Genomic DNA, 20,210 nt, shown 5'->3' on the forward strand with positions numbered 1-20,210 from the left:
GATGATGCCCAGGGAGTCCCCCCCCCCACTCAGGGTGGTGGGATCCTTACCTCTGCTCCGGGCTCGGTCGACCCCCGGCTGGACATGAACTCCGGGAAAGGGGGGGATGCAGGGGGTGCCCCCCCCCCCCCCAGAGGGGGGCGGCTGGGCTGATCCGCCGGGAAAACCGGGAATGCCGGTGGGAGCGGCGACCGGTCCTGGCTGCTTTCCTTTGCTCCCTCGTCCCGTGCGATGCAACCGCCGCCCGGGTGGAGGGGAAAGGCCGGGTCCTTCTCCCGGGGGGGGTCAGCAGGAGGGCAGCCGGGGGCCGGGGCCGCCCCCACCGCCCCCTCGGAGGAGCTCCTCGTCCGGCCTAGAAAGGGCCGCCGGCCACCCCATCAACCCCGGAGGGCAGCCCAGAGGAGGCATCGGGGCTCCCGGGACCACGAAGGCCTTGGGGAGGTGGAGGAGGAGGAGGGCTTCCAGGAGGAGGCTCCCTCCAGCCGCACTCCCAGGTCCCCCTCCTCCTTTTTCTGTGGCCCCCGTCCCTTCCCCTCCTGTCTCTCCGGGGGCGTCTCTCCCACTGCCTCTCTCTCTCTCTGCTGGGGGCAGGGGCAGGGGCTTGCCAGCTGCAGAGCGGTAGATCCCGGAGCTGCCCTAAGAGCAGGAGAAGCCTGAATGCCAGGCCCGGCCTCCGGGGGAGATGCTTAAATAGGACGGTCCCCCCCTCTGACGTGACCCTCGGGGGCTCCTCTGATTCGCCTCCCGGACCTAAACACCAAGCCCCAAAGCCAGGACCAGACGGGCTCCAGATGCTTGCAGGCTGAAGTCACGGCCCCCTCTTAGCGTCTATTACACGGCCCCGGCTCTGCTCGAGTCTTCCCAGGCCTGCCTTCCCCCTCTGATGGTGTAACGTGACCGGCCTGGGTCAAAATCCCGGTTCCCCGGCCGTAAGATCATTTTCATTCATCCGTTCGGTCCTACTGACTGAGCGCCCACTGGGTGAGGAGCGCTGGACTGAGCGCCTGGGCGACTGATAGAGACGGTCCCTCCCCAAATACAGGCTCACATCGTTTCTGCCGGGAGCGCGTCACGGGAGGTTGGCCTGGACGGGAATCCGCCCAGGAATGCCGAGGTCGATGGGATGAGGGATAACGAGGATGGGATTTGTTAAGCGCTTCCTAGGTGCGGAGCCCTGTTCTGAATGATCCTTCGACGGTCGATGGGGTAGTAATAATAATGGTGATGGTATTTGTTAAGCCCGTACCATGTGCGAAGCACTGTTCTGAATGATCCTTCGACGGTCGATGGGGTAGCAATAATAATGGTGATGGTATTTAATAATAACGGTGATGGCATTTGTTAAGCGCGTACCATGTGCGAAGCACTGTTCTGAATGATCCTTCATCGGTCGATGGGGTAATAATAATAACAGTGATGGCATTTAATAATAATGATGATGGTATTTGTTAAGCGCTTACCATGTACGAAGCACTGTTCTAAATGATCCTTCATCGGTCGATGGGGTAGTAATAATAATGGTGATGGTATTTAATAATAACAATGATGGCATTTGTTAAGCGCGTACCATGTGCGAAGCACTGTTCTGAATGATCCTTTATCGGTCGATGGGGTAATAATAATAACCGTGATGGTATTTAATAATGATGATGATGGCATTTGTTAAGCGCTTACCATGTATGAAGCACTGTACCATGTGCGAAACACTGTTCTAAATGATCCTTCATCAGTCGATGGGGTAATAATAATAATCGTGATGGTATTTAATAATAATGATGATGGTATTTGTTAAGCGCTTACCATGTACGAAGCACTGTTCTAAATGATCCTTCATCGGTCAATGGGGTAATAATAATAATCGTGATGATATTTGTTAAGTGCTTTCTATGTGCGAAGCACTGTTCTAAATGATCCTTCATCGGTCGATGGGGTAGTAATAATAATCGTGATGGTATTTAATAATAACGATGATGGCATTTGTTAAGCACGTACCATGTGCGAAGCACTGTTCTAAATGATCCTTCATCGGTCGATGGGGTAGTAATAATAATGGTGATGGTATTTAATAATAACGATGATGGCATTTGTTAAGCACGTACCATGTGCGAAGCACTGTTCTAAATGATCCTTCATCGGTCGATGGGGTAGTAATAATAATGGTGATGGTATTTAATAATAACGATGATGGCATTTGTTAAGCACGTACCATGTGCGAAGCACTGTTCTAAATGATCCTTCATCGGTCGATGGGGTAATAATAATAACCGTGATGGTATTTGTTCAGTGCTTTCTATGTGCAAAGCACTGTTCTGAATGATCCATCATCAGTCGATGGGGTAATAATAATAATCATGATGGTATTTAATAATAATGATGATGGTATTTGTTAAGGGCCTACCATGTACGAAGCACTGTTCTAAATGATCCTTCGTCGGTCGATGGGGTAACAATAATAATCGTGATGGTGTTTAATAATAATGATGATGGTATTTATTAAGCACTTACCATGTATGAAGCACTGTTCTAAATGATCCTTCGTCGGTCGATGGGGTAATAATAATAACCGTGATGGTATTTAATAATAATGATGATGGTATTTGTTAAGCGCTTACCATGTGCGAAGCACTGTTCTAAATGATCCTTCATCAGTCGATGGGGTAATAATAATAACCATGATGGTATTTAATAATAATGATGATGGTACTTGTTAAGCGCTTACCATGTACGAAGCACTGTTCTAAATGATCCTTCGTCGGTCGATGGGGTAGTAATAATAATCGTGATGGTATTTAATAATAATGATGATGGTATTTGTTAAGCGCTTACCATGTACGAAGCACTGTTCTAAATGATCCTTCAATGGTCGATGGGGTAACAATAATAATAATGGTGATAGTATTTAATAATAATGTTGATCGTATTTGTTAAGCGCTTACCATGTACGAAGCACTGTTCTAAATGATCCTTCATCGGTCAATGGGGTAATAATAATAATCGTGATGGTGTTTAATAATAATGATGATGGCATTTGTTAAGCGCTTACCATGTACGAAGCACTGTTCTAAATGTTCCTTCATCGGTCGATGGGGTAATAATAATAATCGTGATGGTATTTAATAATAATGATGATGGCATTTGTTAAGCGCTTACCATGTGCAGAGCACTGTTCTAAATGATCCTTCATTGGTCGATGGGGTAATAATAATAATCGTGATGGTATTTAATAATAGTGATGATGGTATTTATTAAGCGCTTACCATGTACGAAGCACTGTTCTAAATGATCCTTCATCGGTAGATGGGGTAATAATAATAATGGTGATGGTATTTAATAATAATGATGATGGCATTTGTTAAGCGCTTACCATGTACGAAGCACTGTACCATGTGCGAAGCAGTGTTCTAAATGATCCTTCATTGGTCGATGGGGTAATAATAATAATCGTGATGGTATTTAATAATAATTATGATGGCATTTGTTAAGCTCTTACCATGTGCAAAGCACTGTTCTAAATGATCCTTCATCGGTCGATGGGGTAATAATAATAATCGTGATGGCATTTAATAATAATGATGATGGTATTTATTAAGTGCTTACCATGTACGAAGCACTGTTCTAAATGATCCTTCATCGGTCGATGGGGTAATAATAATAATCGTGATGGTATTTAATAATAATGATGATGGTATTTGTTAAGCGCTTACCATGTACGAAGCACTGTTCTAAATGATCCTTCATCCGTCGATGGGGTAATAATACTAATCGTGATGGTATTTAATATTAATGATAATGGTATTTGTTAAGCGCTTACTTTGTGCAAAGCACTGTTCTAAATGATCCATCATTGGTCGATGGGGTAATAATAATAATTTTGATGGTATTTGTTAAGTGCTTACTATGTGCGAAGCACTGTTCTGAATGATCCATCATCGGTCGATGGGGTAATAATAATAATCATGATGATATTTAATAATAATCATGATGGTATTTGTTAAGCACTTACTATGTGCAAAGCACTGTTCTGAATGATCCATCATCGATCGATGGGGTAATAATAATAATGATGATGGTATTTAATAATAATGATGATGATATTTGTTAAGCACTTACTATGTATGAAGCACTGTTCTAAATGATCCATCATCGGTCGATGGGGTAATAATAATAATAATCATGATGGTATTTAATAATAATGATGATGGTATTTGTTAAGTGCTTACTATGTGTGAAGCGCTGGAGGGGATACAAGGTGATTAGGTTGTCCCACGTGGGTTTTACAGTCTTAATCCCCACTTTCCAGATGAGGTAACTGAGGCACAGAGAAGTGAAGTGACTAGCCCAAAGTCACACAGCAGACAAGGGGCAGAGGTGGGATTAGAACCCATGACCTCAGGCTCCCAAGCCCAGGCTCTTGCCACTGAGCCAAGCTGCTTCTCAGGCTGCTTCCCATGCTGCTGGGGTAGAGGAGCAGCATGGCCTAGTGGGTAGAGCACTGGCCCAGGAGTCAGAAGGGCCTGGGTTCTAATCCTGACTCTGCCACTTGTCTGCTGGGTGGCCTTGAACAACTCACTTCACTTCCCTGTGCCTCAGTTCCCTCGTTTGTGAAACGGGGATGAAGATTGTGAGCCCCACGTGGGACAGGGACTGTGTCCAACCCGATTTGCTCGTGTCCACCCCAGAGCTCAGTACAGGGCCCGGCACATAGTAAGCGCTTAACAAATGCCATAATCAGTGCTTAGAACAGTGCCTGGCACACAGTAAGCGCTTAACAAATGCCATAGTCAGCGCTTAGAACAGTGCCTGGCACACAGGAAGTGCTTAACAAATGCCATAATCAGCGCTTACAGTGCATGGCACATAGTAAGCACTTAGAAAATACCATAATTATTATTTATTAAGCGTTTCTTTTAATGCCAAGCATTGGACTAGCTGCTTGGGAAAGGACCATACAACAGAAATAGCGGACACACGTTCCCTGCCCATAATGAGTTTACGGAAAGGACCCCTGCTCTGATCCAGAAGTCAAGATGAAGTCAAGAAGTGTCCTTCTCCTGAAACAGTTTGACTCCGTGCAGCAGAAATGACCTGCGTGATCGAAAGGAAAATCTCATGCTACTGATTCATATTGCATTTTGCAAAGTGCATCCTTTTTGACGATGTTTCAAACACCGCGTCCATTGTATTTCCTGAAGCGCTTTGATTTCACGCATCGAAATGCGGATGGAATGAGCCTCACCTTGGTGATTTGTGTATGTTTCACGAAGTATTTCCTAACTCAACTGGCTGACGGCACTTTTCTTCGGCATTCAGCTGAGCAGGATGGAGGATTTCTATGATGTTTTGATGTTTCATTGTCTGTTTCCCCCTCCCCTAGACTGTTAGCCCACTGTGGACAGGGATGGTATATCTTTATTGCTGTATTGTACTTTCCAAGGGCTTAGTATAGTGCTCTGCACACAGTAAGGGCTCAATAAATATGATTGAATGAATGAACGAATGTTTATTGTTATATTGTACGCTCCCAAGTGCTCAGTACAGAGTCTGCACACCGTAAGCGCTCAATAAATACGACTGACCGACAACAATTTCACTAGCTGCGGACCACCGTACAAAGAGTCAACAGTCTCGGTTTACCCTACATCTACCTCTGGTATTTATGGCTTATTTAATTGTTTTTAAAGTATGCATCTTCAGGAAGATGGTGCAGGCAATTGATGGAGGAAATGTATGTGGAGGGTAGGGGGAGCGGATCAAATAATCAATCAATGATATTTATTGAGTGCTTATTGTGCACAGAGCGCTGTACAAAGTGCTTGGGAGAGTACAATACGACAGATATGATAGACACGTTCCCTGCCCGCAAAGAGCTTACCGTCTAGAGGAAGCATAAAAGCATGCATTATTGAGGTCTTGATAAAAGTCAGAGATTAGCTGCTTTGGAGAGCTATCACTGAAGCTAGTGTGGGAGGAAGATTATTCTTACTGACATTACTGAGGTTTAAAGTTATGTGGAAATGAAACTGTAATCGTCCCAGCTCACCTAAAAACCGAGTTTCATTCATTCATTTATTCATTCATTCATTCATTCAATCGCATTTATTGAGCCCTTACTGTGTGCAGAGCACTGTACTAAGCGCTTGGGAAGTACAAGTTGGCATTCGTTTCGTTCAAATCTCTGTGGAGTTGATGACCTGGACCCTTCTTGTTTAGATTAGCTCTTTAATACAAATTGAGAAGTCACTCTAAGTGGACGCCCTGAAAACTACTAAGAACCTAAAGTGGTTTGTTCAGTGACGCTGTGGCAATCGGGTGAAAGCATTCCTTCATAACTGCATACCACCACCAGTGATGTTCCTGGATTTGACGACGAAGCTAAACCGGGTTCTTACCTCCTGCAGGTTTGACGCCGGAGGGGTTAGTTTTTAAGTAATAGTGAGGACCTGGGCCGCAGTGCTAATGAGCTTTCTCTCCAACGGCTTCAGTCCTCTTGCCTTGTGGCCTAGTGTGATAGAGCATGGATCTGAGAATCAGAAGGATCTGGGTTCTAATCACTTAAAATTACTTAACTTTTCTGTGCCTCAGTTCCCTCATCTGTAAAATGGGGATTAAGGCTGTGAGCCCCGTGTGGGACAACGACTGTGACCAAGTTGATCAATTATTTGTATCCATCCAAGCGCTTAGTAAGTGCCTGGCACATAGTAAGCGCTGAACAAATACCATTATTCCTATTCCTATGTGGAAATGAAACTGCAATCGTCCCAGCTTACCTAAAAACCAAGTTTCATTCATTCATTCATTCATTCATTCATTCATTCATTCATTCAATCGTATTTATTGAGCGCTTACTGTGTGCAGAGCACTGTACTAAGTGCTTGGGAAGTACAAGTTGGCATTCGTTTCATTCAAATCTCTGTGAAGTTGATGACCTGGACCCTTCTTGTTTAGATTAGCTCTTTAATACAAATCGAGAAGTCACTCTAAGTAGAGGCTGTCAGCTGTGTGACTTTGGGCAAGTCACTTCACTTCTCTGTGCCTCAGTTACCTCATCTGGAAAATGGGGATTGAGACTGTGAGCCCCCTGTGGGGCAACCTGATCACCTTGTAACCTCCAAAGCGCTTAGAACAGGGCTTTGCACATAGTAAGTGCTTAATAAATGCCATTATTATTATTATTATTGTTGTTGTTGTTAAGATAACCTTCTAAAAGTACCTTGCTGTCTTCTCTCTAACAGCTCATTCTGTTCCCCCATCCTGGAACTCCCTCTCACCCTACACATCTGGCAGACTACAACTTTCCTCATGTTTAAAGCCCTCCTAAAATCCCTACTTCCTCAAGGGAGCCTTCCCGGATTAATTTCTTTTGTCTCATTACTTATCTCTAGCACTTAGAGAAACCACATGGCATAGTGGATAGAGCAGGGGCCTGGGAGCCAGAAGGTCATGGGTTCTAATCAATCAATCGTATTTATTGAGCACTTTACTGTGCACATGGCACTGCAATAATCCCGGTTCCTCCACTTGTCTGCTGTGTGACCTTGGCCAAGTCACTTCACTTCTCTGTGCCTCAGTTCCCTCATCTGTAAAATGGGGATTGAGAACTTGAGCCCCACATGGGACAGGGACCATGTCCAGCCCAATTTTCTTGTCTCCACCCCAGTGCTTAGTACAGTACCTGGCACGTAGTAAGCGCTAAACAAATACCTTAATTATTATTATTAGCACTTCTGAATTTATTTCCATCTTCAGCACTTGCACTTCTAAGTGCATTCCAATTTTTTATTTCTGGTTACCCCCAGTGCCTGGCACATAGTAATAATAATGATGATGATAGTATTTGTTAAGTGCTTACTATGTGCCAAGCACTGTTATAAAGAGTGAACAGGTAATCAGGTTGTCACACATGGGACTCACAGTCTTTATCCCCATTTTACAGATGAGGTGACTGAGGCACAGAGAAGTTAAGTGACTTGCCCAGAGTCACCCAGCTGACAAGTGGCAGAGCTGAGATTAGAACCCACGACTTCTGACTCCCAAGCCAGTGCTCTTTCCACAAAACTACACAACCATAAGCTATGCTACTATGCAACAATAACATAATTATTGTTATTATTATTGATAATAATAAACATTTTTGTTGGCCTCCCCCATTTAGAGTGCAAGCAACTTGTGGACAGGGAAAATGGCTCCTCATTCTGTTGCACCTCCCAAGCACTAAGAGCAGCGTACTGCACTCAGTGAATGTTCCACTACTACTTATATAAGCAGAAAAATAATTTATACTGGGTGAGCAGTAAAGAATTCTGAGGAGTTGAAGTTGGTACAAAAAGAAATGAGAATTAGTCATTAGGGAAGCAACATCGCCTAGTGGAAACAGCACAGGCACGGGAGTCAGAGGTCCTGAGTTCTAATTCTACCTCTGCCACTGGCCTGTTGTGTGACCTTGCCGAAGTCATTTCATTTATCTGAGCTTTGGTTTCCTCATCTGCAAACTGGGGTTTAAATACCTTTCTACTTGGTGTCAGAGCATCCTACGAGACGAAGACTGAGTCTGATCTGCATATACTGTTTCTACCCTGGCACTTCGCACAGTGCTTGGAGCATAGTACGTACTCAACACATACCATTATTAGGATTAGAGAAACGAGGCCTGTGTCATGATACTGGTGACTTTCTGCCTGGTGCTGCAAGTGTGAATGAATTATATTGCCACTCTTGAAAAAGTACCCTACAAAAGTGAGTTGCGCTGTTTGTATAGCTGCCCAAGAGGAAGTGTCTTAGAGGGTCCTGGCTAAGAGCACTTTGACGGGTACCAGGAGTCCACGTCTGCCTCTGATTAGTTCATTCATTCATATTTATTGAGCGCTTACAGTGTGCAGAGCACTGTACTAAGCACTTGGGAAGTACAAGTTGGCAACATATAGCGACAGTCCCTACCCAACAGCGGGCTCACAGTCTAGAAGGGGCTCTCTCCCTAGTTTAGTTGAGGGGCTCACAGCAAGCCAGTAGTCTCTGATAGAGTAATGAGTTCATGCTGAGAGAAGAACACCCCAACTCACCCCAATTTAAAAAGAAACACAGTTTTTTTTTATGAAAGGACCACTGTCCTTTTAAAACAGCCTCATTCATGTTGTGTGGGTTCAACAAAAATAATCATAATTTGAGACTTTTGAGAAATTAAATCCCACTTCTGCCCAGTGGGACAAGCATGGGTTTAGGAATCAGGAGACCTGGATTCTAGTTCCAGTTTTGTCACTCATCAGTTGAGTGACTTTGGGCAAGTCACTAAACCTCTCTGATCCTAAGTTTTCTGCTCTGTAAAATAGAGCTCTCCTTACTGCTTAGTTCGGGGGCCCCATGAGGGACAGGGCTCACTCAGATTTGCTTTTCTTTTACCTATTTTAGTGCTTAGCAGTGGACTTGGTACAGAGTAAATGCTTAGTAAAAGCCATAATTAACTAACTAGTATCAATCATGGGAAATCCCTGAATTAACTGTATCCAATACCAAGATGACTCTTGGGTAAATTGCTATATTCTTTCAGTGCTCTAGATAGCACTAAATCCCCATTTCAGTGCCCTAAATATCCCCGGAGGCCGAAAGAGTTAAAGTATCTCCCAACCCTATTAACTTTCTCCTGGGGAGTAATTTACACCCTGAATTGACCCCACATGGAGGTCTTTGAGTTCCTGAAAAGGAAAGCAGCTATAGGACTCTAAGGTATCACTATTATATATATAGCACATTATAGTTGCAAGATGAACTGGACTGTCTCTCATTCATTTTCTTCGAGACAGTCTGGAGAGGGAAAACATTATTCTCTCCCTCACTCTACCTCCAGACAACCAAAGGTAAATTAGCAATCTATGTAACAGAGGGCTAGGGAGGTGTGTATCGGTAAAGGTGCTTCCATTCATGATAGGAATATAGAGTATACAGAAACCTGAAAAGAAAGCACAACCCCAGAATCTACCTAAAGCCCCTTCAAAATCCTGTGTGGAAAAGTGACTGCGTGGCTCATTGGAAAGAGCATGGGCTTTGGAGGCAGAGGTCATGGGTTCAAATCCTGACCCTGCCAATTGTCAGCTGAGTGACTTTGGGCAAGTCACTTCACTTCTCTGGGCCTCAGTTACCTCATCTGTAAAATGGGGATTAAGACTGTGAGCCCCCCATGGGACAACCTGATCACCTTGCAATCTCCCCAGTGCTTTAGAACAGTGCTTTGCACATAGTAAGTGCTTAATAAATGCCATTATTATTATTATTACAATCACAAAAATTGTTCTTGTTTCTATCACTATTGGGAACTGGTGGTGGTGGGGAGAGTTACACCTTCAGCCAGTATTTTATAATCCTGTAACTTTGATCCTTACTTTTCTCTTTTAGTATTAGATGATGCCCCATGGGCACTGTAGAATGTAATTTCTGAAGGATTTATTCTCTAATCAATGGTATTTTTTTATTCTTCCCCACCAATATGAATCTTTTTGATTCAGCAAACATTGATTTCCACTGGGGATTTGGAGGCTGCTGGAATTAGCACAGCTGTTTGTGTTTATTTTGTTGCTTGTATCCTCATATCACATGAGATGTCAGCACAGCCCTGGGAGTTGGGTAATTACTACTTTGAGAGGCAGGGGAGGGAGCTGATAAATTCAGAACCGTTGGGTATGGGGAGCTAGTAGTTGGTTTAAAAATTGTAATATTCATGGACTTCTAGAAAGGACCCATGATTCAGGAAAACTTCTCCCAGATGTGTGGATAATGGTAAGTTAAATACAAGTTTGGTTTAAATGCCTTTATATGGCTCTTTAAAGTTAGCTCCTGTTCTATTTTGTAGCACTTATCAGTGTTAACAAGGTGGAACAAAACCATTTTGTTTTGCTTTTGGTGAATATTTGCATCTCTGAAGATTTCGGTGGGGAGGAAGGGATTAAAATACTCAAAACTACAAATAAGGAAAAACCCAGGGTTTCAGAGGAGTGAGTTCTTAATTACCTGTCAATTTTTGCATCTTCAATATGTAACCTGTCTTGGCTTTTTTAATCATTTTATAGTCGTGGTTTTTCCTTCATTGCTCCTTACAGAAATGAAACTTGTACATTCTCATGTGCTCTCCAGACTTTCAAGCTCACTGTGGGCAGCGAATGTGACTTTTGTGCTGTACTCTCCCAAATGCTTAGTGCAGTACTCCACATGCAGTAAGTTCTTAAGTACAAGTGATTGGTGAAGATAATTACAACATGTAAAAAACACAAGGAATCTTTAATATCCTGAAAACCCTGTACTTGTTGGCAGCATTTGAATGGATGTTGCTTAATCTTCACAGATTCTCTTTGGAATGTCTGCGTATTCATAGTCTTGTTTGATGCCTTCAAATAGTATTGCAGCATTTTGTGAAAGAATAAACTCAGAGCATGGCCTGGAAGGGTTGTCTTTTTTTTAAACCAGGAACTAGTCCTCCCTTCCAAACTTCTGTTTTGAACTATAGTTAAGAACTTGCCCTCAGTTCACTAACCAAAACATGTTTTTCTTGGCGCTCCTCTGAGACTTGCAGGCTGGTTATGATAGGAGAAGCAGCATGCCATAATGGACAGAACACGGGCCTTGGAGTTGGAAGGTTGTGGGTTCTAATTCCGGCCCTGCCACTTGTCTGCTCTGTCACCTTGGGCAAGTCAGTTCACTTCTCTGGGTCTCAGTTCCCTCATCTGTAAAATGGGGAGCCCCATTTGGGACAGGGACTAGATCCAACCTGATTTGCTTGTAGCAGTAATAATAATAATAATGATGGTATTTGCTAAGCGCTTACTATGTGCCAAGCACTGTTCTAAGCGCTGGGGGAGATACAAGGTAATGAGGTTGTCCCACATGGGGCTTACAGTCTAAATCCCCATTTGACGGACCATCATCATCATCAATCGTATTTATTGAGCGCTTACTATGTGCAGATCACTGTACTAAGTGCTTGGGAAGTACAAATTGGCAACATATAGAAACAGTCCCTACCCAACAGTGGGCTCACAGTCTAAAAGGGGGAGACAGAGAACAAAACCAAACATACTAACAAAATAAAATAAATAGAATAGATATGTACAAATAAAATAAATAAATAGAGTAATAAATATGTACAAACATATACACATATATACAGGTGCTGTGGGGAAGGGAAGGAGGTAAGATGAGAGAACCGAGGCCCAGAGAAGTGACTTGCCCAAGGTCACACAGCAGGCAAGTGGTGGAGCCGGGATTAGAACCCACAACCTCTAACTCCCAAGCCCAGGCTTTTGCCACTGAGCCAAGCTGCTTCTCAATAATAATGGTATTTGTTACACGCTTACTATGTGCCAAGCAGTGTTCTAAGCGCTGGGGTAAATACAAGGTAATCAGGTTGTCCCACGTGGGGCTCATAGTCTTCATCCCCATTTTACAGATGAGGTAACTGAGGAACAGAGAAGTGAAGTGGCTTGTATCCACCCCAGTGCTTAGTACAGTGCCTGGCACACAGTAAGCACTTAACAAATATTATTACAGCAATGAGCTAACAAGCTTGTTGTGGGTAGGGAATGTACCCGATAGTGTAGTATTGTACTCCCCCAGATGACTAGTATAGTGCTCTGCATACAGTAAATGCTCAAAAGATTAGGGAAGCAGTGTGGCTCAGTGGAAAGAGCCCGGGCTTTGGAGTCAGAGGTCATGGGTTCAAATTCCATCTCCACCACTTGTCAGCTGTGTGATTTTGGGCAAGTCACTTCACTTCTCTGGGCCTCAGTTCCCTCATCTGTCAAATGGGGATGAAGACTGTAAGCCCCCCGTGGGACAACCTGATGACTTTGTAACCTCCCCAGCACTTAGAACAGTGCTTTGCACATAGTAAGCGCTTAATAAATGCCATTATTATTATTATTATTATTATTAAAAGATAGCATTGATGGATAGACTGCTGTACTTCAGAGTCAAAACAGACCCCACAAAGGATCAAGGAGCCACTCATGAGTAAGCGTGTGCCTGGCCAATCAGGGATGGAGAGTCTTGTTGTGTTTGTGTCTTACTTCCTCCTGTTTTTGCTGTTTCCTCTTAAATCTCACAATCACCTCTAAGCCTCTTTCTTCAAGTCTGCTGAGTACCACGCCGACCTGCAGTTGGAGGATAGTTGCTGAGAAGCAGAGTGACCTTGTGGAAAGAGCATTGGCCTGAAAGTCAGGGTATCTGAGTTCTAAACTGGACTCTGCCATGTGGGTGCTGTGTGACCTTGGGCAAGTCACTTAAGATAACCCAGGTACAGCAATTTTATCTGTAAAGTGGACATTAAAGCTATGAGCCCCACGTGGGACATGGACTGTGTTCAACCTGACTGTCTTGTATCTATCTCAGTGCTTAGTAAAGAGACTTGCACTGAGTAAGCACTTAAATGCCACTTAAAAAAAGGAAGCAGTATCACTGAAGCTTTGTATTGTATCCTTTTTGGGACCCAGTTTCAGCTCTCCATACAGTCTTGTCTTCTCTTATGCTATCAAGTTGTTTCTGACCCATAGCGACACCACGGACACATCTCTCCCAGAACGCTCCGTCCTCCATCTGCAATTGTTCAGGTAGTGTAACCAGAGAATTTTCTTGGTAAAAATATGAAAGTGGTTTACCATTGCCACCTTCTGTGCAATAAACTCGAGTCACCGCCCTCAACTCTCTTCCATACTGGTGCTGCCCAGTGCGGGTAGGTTTTGACTTGTAGCAGATTGTCGTCCACTCGCTATCCACTGCTCAAGCTAAGAATGGAATGGATAGGCCTCTGCTTGACTTTCCCTCCCGTAGCCAAGACTGGTAGAGGACTAGAAACTCTCCAGGTACGACCCTGAGAGGGGTCACTATACAGTAGCTAGTTGGATATCTTATTGTCAGTTATTCCCCTATCTCCTCTCAGGATCACACCTGGAGAGTTTTCAGTACTCTTCAAGTCTTGGCCATGGGAGGGAGAGTCAAGAAGAGGCCTATTCATTCCATTCCATTTTAGACTGTGAGCCCACTGTTGGGTAGGAACTGTCTCTATATGTTGCCAACTTGTACTTCCCAAGCACTTACTACAGTGCTCTGCACACAGTAAGCGCTCAATAAGTACTATTGATTAATTGATTCCTAGCTTGAGCAGTGGCAAGCACGTGGAAGGCAATCTGCTACTAGTCATAACTCACCTGTGCTGGGCAGCATTGATATGGAAGCGAGTTGAGGGCGGAGTCTTGAGTTTACTGCATGGAAGAAGGCAATGGTAAAACACTTCCATATTCTTACCAAAAAAACTCTTTGGCAAAACTACCAGAACGATTGCAGATGGAGGTGGGGCATTCTGGGAGAGAGATGTGTCCACGGCCTGGCTATGGGTTGGAAATGATTCGACAGCAGAAGACAAGATTCCTCTTCACAGTCTCCACTCAATGTATTGTAACTAGTGTAGCTTCAGTGTTAGGAGGCTGACTTCACTGGTGATGATCCTGCCTTGCGTCTTGATGTGGGGTGTGACCTGTAACTGATGCTAAGAGAGGCAGCGTGGCTCAGAGGAAAGACTACGGGCTTTGGAGTCAGAGGTCATGGGTTCAAATCCCAGCTCTGCCAATTGTCAGCTGTGTGACTTTGGGCAAGTCACTTAAATTATCTGTGCCTCAGTTACCTCATCTGTAAAATGGGGATTAAGACTGTGAGCCCCCTGTGGGACAACCTGATCACCTTGTAACCTCCACAGTGCTTAATACAGTGCTCTGCACAAAGTAAGTGCTTAATAAATGTCATTATTATTATTATTATTATTATTATTATTATTACTGGACTACTCAGCAAAGTGGGTGTGGGTTCCAGGTTGCCTTGAAAAATGTGCTGTTCTTTTGACTCAGTATTTGTTTCATTCATTCAATCGTATTTATTGAGCGCTTACTATGTGCAGAGCACTGTACTAAGCGCTTGGGAAGTACAAGTTGGTAACATATAGGGACAGTCCCTACCCAACAGCGGGCTCACAGTCTAAGCGCTTGGGAGAGTACAATATAACAATGAGCCCCCAACAAGTTTACAGTCTACACATCCATTTCTATCGTTGGAAGGCTCTTTTTAAAATGCTTAATTTTTCCCTTCACTAATTCAAGCATGATCACCCTTTTCCTTTGTCTATTGCCTCATCAGCCAGTGTGCTAAGTAACAGGATTCTGTCAGCATTTAATTTTGTCTTCCAAATAAAGATCTTCATTGGTGGGATTCCATGGGGCAAGCTAATACTCCAGCTTTTTTAAGGTCTACCATCATCTGCTCATAGGACTTGGTAGACTTGGTAAAGTGGCTTATAATTTTCAGGTCTTTGTGTTTTCCCCCTAGGGCAGAGATCAGCAACTCTTTTGTGCTGAAGAGCCAAACAAAATGAACCTTTGAGCCCATCGTATAGTCAAAACACTCATAAGTATATCTACTTGTGGAGGTGTAATTTTGACGTAAGATTTTAAAGCTAATATGATATATATCTTGCTGTCTTCTATGACTTAGAAAAATAAAACTAACTTATTCCTGGCTTTTTTCAGCTGGGAAGGTGGGTATCAGAATGGTTGCTGTCTCACTCATTCTCCCACATCATCATCCCTTCCTATGCTGCCACTTAGCAGTTCTGGACCTGGTTAGCACTGGGGGAGAATCTTCTTTTTTGGTGACCATAAGTTCGCTCTCCCAAGTCCATGAGACTTGGTTTTTGAGAGAACCTGTGGGAAGGAACTGTATCCAAGGGGAATGGCTTGTTTCCACCCCAGCACTTAGTATAGTGCCTGGCATATAATCAGTGCTTAACAAATATCACAATTATTACTGTAGTGCTAATAGTTTGCTCTTTACTTCCAGTATCAATCAATCAATCAATCGTATTTATTGAGCACTTACTATGTGCAGAGCACTGTACTAAGCGCTTGGGAAGTACAAATTGGCAACACATAGAGACAGTCCCTACCCAACAGTGGGCTCACAGTCTAAAAGGGGGAGACAGAGAACAGAACCAAACATACCAACAAAATAAAATAAATAGGATAGAAATGTACAAGTAAGATAAATAAATAAATAGAGTAATAAATATGTACAAACATATATACATACATACAGGTGCTGTGGGGAAGGGAAGGAGGTAAGGTGGGGGGATGGAGAGGGGGATGAGGGGGAGAGGAAGGAAGGGGCTCAGTCTGGGAAAGCCTCCTGGAGGAGGTGAGCTCTCAGCAGGGCCTTGAAGGGAGGAAGAGAGCTAGCTTGGCGGAGGGGCAGAGGGAGGGCATTCCAGGCCCGGGGGATGACGTGGGCCGGGGGTCGACGGCAGGACAGGCGAGAACGAGGCACGGTGAGGAGATTAGCGGTGGAGGAGCGGAGGTTGCGGGCTGGGCAGTAGAAGGAGAGAAGGGAGGTGAGGTAGGAGGGGGCGAGGTGATGGACAGCCTTGAAGCCCAGGGTGAGGAGTTTCTGCCTGATGCGCAGATTGATTGGTAGCCACTGGAAATTTTTGAGGAGGGGAGGGAAATGCCCAGAGCATTTCTGGACAAAGATAATCCGGGCAGCAGCATGAAGTATGGATTGAAGTGGAGAGAGACACGAGGATGGGAGATCAGAGAGAAGGCTGGTGCAGTAGTCCAGACGGGATAGGATGAGAGCTTGAATGAGCAGGGTAGCAGTTTGGATGGAGAGGAAAGGGCGGATCTTGGCAATGTTGCGGAGCTGAGACCGGCAGGTTTTGGTGACGGCTTGGATGTGAGGGGTGAATGAGAGAGCGGAGTCGAGGATGACACCAAGGTTGCAGGCTTGTGAGACGGGAAGGATGGTAGTGCCGTCAACAGAGATGGGAAAGTCAGGGAGAGGACAAGGTTTGGGAGGGAAGACAAGGAGCTCAGTCTTCGACATGTTGAGCTTTAGGTGGCGGGCGGACATCCAGATGGAGATGTCCTGAAGGCAGGAGGAGATGCGAGCCTGGAGGGAGGGGGAGAGAGCAGGGGCAGAGATGTAGATCTGGGTGTCATCAGCGTAGAGATGATAGTTGAAGCTGTGGGAGCGAATGAGGTCACCAAGGGAGTGAGTGTGGATTGAGAACAGAAGGGGACCAAGCACTGAACCTTGGGGAACCCCCACAGTAAGGGGATGGGAGGGGGAGGAGGAGCCTGCAAAAGAGACTGAGAAAGAACGACCGGAGAGATAAGAGGAGAACCAGGAGAGGACAGAGTCTGTGAAGCCAAGGTCAGATAGCGTGTTGAGGAGAAGGGGGTGGTCCACAGTGTCAAAGGCAGCTGAGAGGTCGAGGAGGATTAGGACAGAATATGAGCCGTTGGATTTGGCAAGCAGGAGGTCATTGGTGACCTTTGAGAGGGCAGTTTCCGTGGAATGAAGGGGACGGAAGCCAGACTGGAGGGGGTTGAGGAGAGAGTTGTTGTTGAGGAATTCTAGGCAGCGCGTGTAGACAACTCGTTCAAGGAGTTTGGAAAGGAATGGTAGGAGGGATATGGGACGATAACTAGAAGGTGAGGTGGGGTCAAGAGAGGGTTTTTTTTAGGATGGGAGAGACATGGGCATGTTTGAAGGCAGAGGGGAAGGAACCAGTGGAGAGTGAGCGGTTGAAGATGGAAGTTAAGGAGGGGAGAAGGGATGGAGCAAGAGATTTCATAAGATGAGAGGGAATGGGGTCAGAAGCACAGGTGGCCGGAGTAGCACTTGAGAGGAGGGAGGAAAGTTCCTCTGAGGATACTGCTGGGAAGGATGGGAGAGTAGCAGAGAGTGTTGAGAGCCGGGGGGATGGAGAAAGGGGGGAAGAGACTTTGGGGAGGTCGGACCTGATGCACTAAGGCTCTCTCCACTTCAATCCATACTTCATGCTGCTGCCCGGATTATCTTTGTCCAGAAATGCTCTGGGCATATCACTCCCCTCCTCAAAAATCTCCAGTGGCTACCAATCAATCTGCGCATCAGGCAGAAACTCCTCACCCTGGGCTTCTAGGCTGTCCATCACGTCGCCCCCTCCTACCTCACCTCCCTTCTCTCCTTCTACAGCCCAGCCCGCACCCTCCGCTCCTCCGCCGCTAATCTCCTCACCGTACCTCGTTCTCGCCTGTCCCGCCATCGACCCCCGGCCCACGTCATCCCCCGGGCCTGGAATGCCCTCCCTCTGCCCATCGGCCAAGATAGCTCTCTTCCTCCCTTCAAGGCCCTGCTGAGAGCTCACCTCCTCCAGGAGGCCTTCCCAGACTGAGCCCCTTCCTTCCTCTCCCCTTCGTCTCCCTCTCCATCCCCCCATCTTACCTCCTTCCCTTCCCCACAGCACCTGTATATATGTATATATATTTGTACATATTTATTAATCTATTTATTTATTTTACTTGTACATATCTATCCTATTTTATTTTGTTGGTATGTTTGGTTTTGTTCTCTGTCTCCCCCTTTTAGACTGTGAGCCCACTGTTGGGTAGGGACTGTCTCTATATGTTGCCAATTTGTACTTCCCAAGCACTTAGTACAGTGCTCTGCACATAGTAAGCGCTCAATAAATACGATTGATTGATTGATTGAAATGCAATGAGCGAGTAGCCAGGGGTGCAGCACAATGTGAAATGCATGCAGAGGTTTTTATGTGCACAAAACACAGCTAAAGGGACTGCAGGGTAGTGCCAGTGTTAAATTGTAGCATCATGACTTGGCAGGGGTTTGCTTTGACAGCTGCTGTCTTCTCCCCCTAAAGTGGGCAAATATTTTTCACAATTTCTGCTGGGCTTGGACACCCTCAGGATGCGCTAGGTGGTTCCTCAGGCAGAACTGGCATTAGAGCTCAGATCTGTACCAGCTCTTTTCAATAGGCCAACAGCAGTGGTTCCAGAACTATGTAGAGGGCCAATCTTGGCCTAGTGGATAGAGCAAGGGCTTGGGAGTCAGAAGGATGTGGGTTCTAATCCTGGCTGTGCCACTTGTCCGCTGTATAACCTTGGGTAAATCGCTTACTTCTCTGTACCTCTTACTTCATCTGTAAAATGGGGATGAAGCCTGTGAGCCCCATGTAGGACAGGGATTATGTCCAGCACAATTTTCTTGTATCTACCCCATTGCTCAGTACAGTGCCTGGCACGTAATAAGCATTTAACAAATACCAATAAGTATTATCGAAAGCCTTTTGGTTCAGGGGCTTAGTGGAAAGAGTGAGAACTCGGGAATTCTAATCTCAGCTCTACCATTTGCCTGCAGTGAGCCCTTGGGCAAGTTACTGGAGTCAGAGGTCAGGGGTTCAAATCCCGGCTCCGCCACTTGTAAGCTGTGTGACTTCGGGCAAGTCACTTAACTTTTCTGTGCCTGTTACCTCATCTGTAAAATGGGGATTAAGACTGTGAGCCCCTCGTGGGACAACCTGATCACCTTGAAACCTCCCCAGTGCTAAGAACAGTGCTTTGCACATAGTAAGTTCTTAATAAATGCCATTATTATTATTATTATTACTTAATTTTTAGGTGCCTGAGTTGTCTCTTCTGCAAAATGGGGATTAGGTACCTATTCTCCCTCCCTTCATTAAATTCAATCATATTTATTGAGTGCTTACTGTAGAACACTGTACTAAGCTCTTGGGAGAATACAATATAACAATAGACACATTCCCTGCCCACAACAAGTTTACAGTCTAGAGCTTACAGTCCTACATGGACTGTGAATCTCATGTGGAACAGGGATTTTATTTAACTTTACTATCTTGTACTTACCCCAACAGTGAATGCAATGCTTGGTGCTTCAATACCATTATTAATAACATTATGTATAGTGCCATCAGAGGGCAGTTTAGGATGCTTTAAATTAAAATGAGAATTAACTTTCAAAATCAGTTGTACTTGCCAAATGATCAAGTAGATTTCCTTTCCTGGGAGGTATTGGTAGAAGTGGTGATCCATTCTAGACTGTAAAGTCATTATGGGCAGGGAACATATCTGCTAACTGTATTGTACTGTACTTTCCCAAGCTCTTCATTCATTCAATTGTATTTATTGAGTGCTTACTGTGTGCAGAGCACTGTACTAAATGGTTGGGAAGTACAAGTCGGCAACATATAGAGATGGTCCCTACCCAACAACGGGCTCACAGTCTCTTAATACAGTGCTCTGCACATAGAAAGCGGTCAGATACCACTGATCTATTTGAGTTCTTGGTGTGTGCCAAGCACTGTTCTAAGCACTGGGGTAGATATAAGGTAA

General features: G+C 44.8%; 1 protein-coding gene and 1 non-coding gene across 3 annotated transcripts in view; both read right to left on the minus strand.

Annotated features, from left to right (window-relative positions):
- Nucleotides 1-243, minus strand: part of GDNF (glial cell derived neurotrophic factor) — a 60,005-nt gene extending 59,762 nt beyond the window's left edge. For both annotated transcript variants that reach the window (XM_038743881.1, XM_038743880.1), the window contains exon 1: nt 51-243. The gene's annotated coding sequence lies outside the window, so the exon portion shown is untranslated. The remainder of the gene's footprint in view (nt 1-50) is intronic.
- Nucleotides 244-13,718: 13,475 nt separating this feature from the next.
- On the minus strand, nt 13,719-13,856 carry LOC119926248. The gene has a single exon (XR_005450137.1). It is a non-coding gene; the product is annotated as a small nucleolar RNA SNORA7 (small nucleolar RNA).
- Nucleotides 13,857-20,210: the final 6,354 nt, after the last annotated feature.

The sequence above is a fragment of the Tachyglossus aculeatus genome, chromosome 3, assembly GCF_015852505.1.
Source record: "Tachyglossus aculeatus isolate mTacAcu1 chromosome 3, mTacAcu1.pri, whole genome shotgun sequence".
NCBI classification, from domain to species: Eukaryota; Metazoa; Chordata; class Mammalia; order Monotremata; family Tachyglossidae; genus Tachyglossus; species Tachyglossus aculeatus.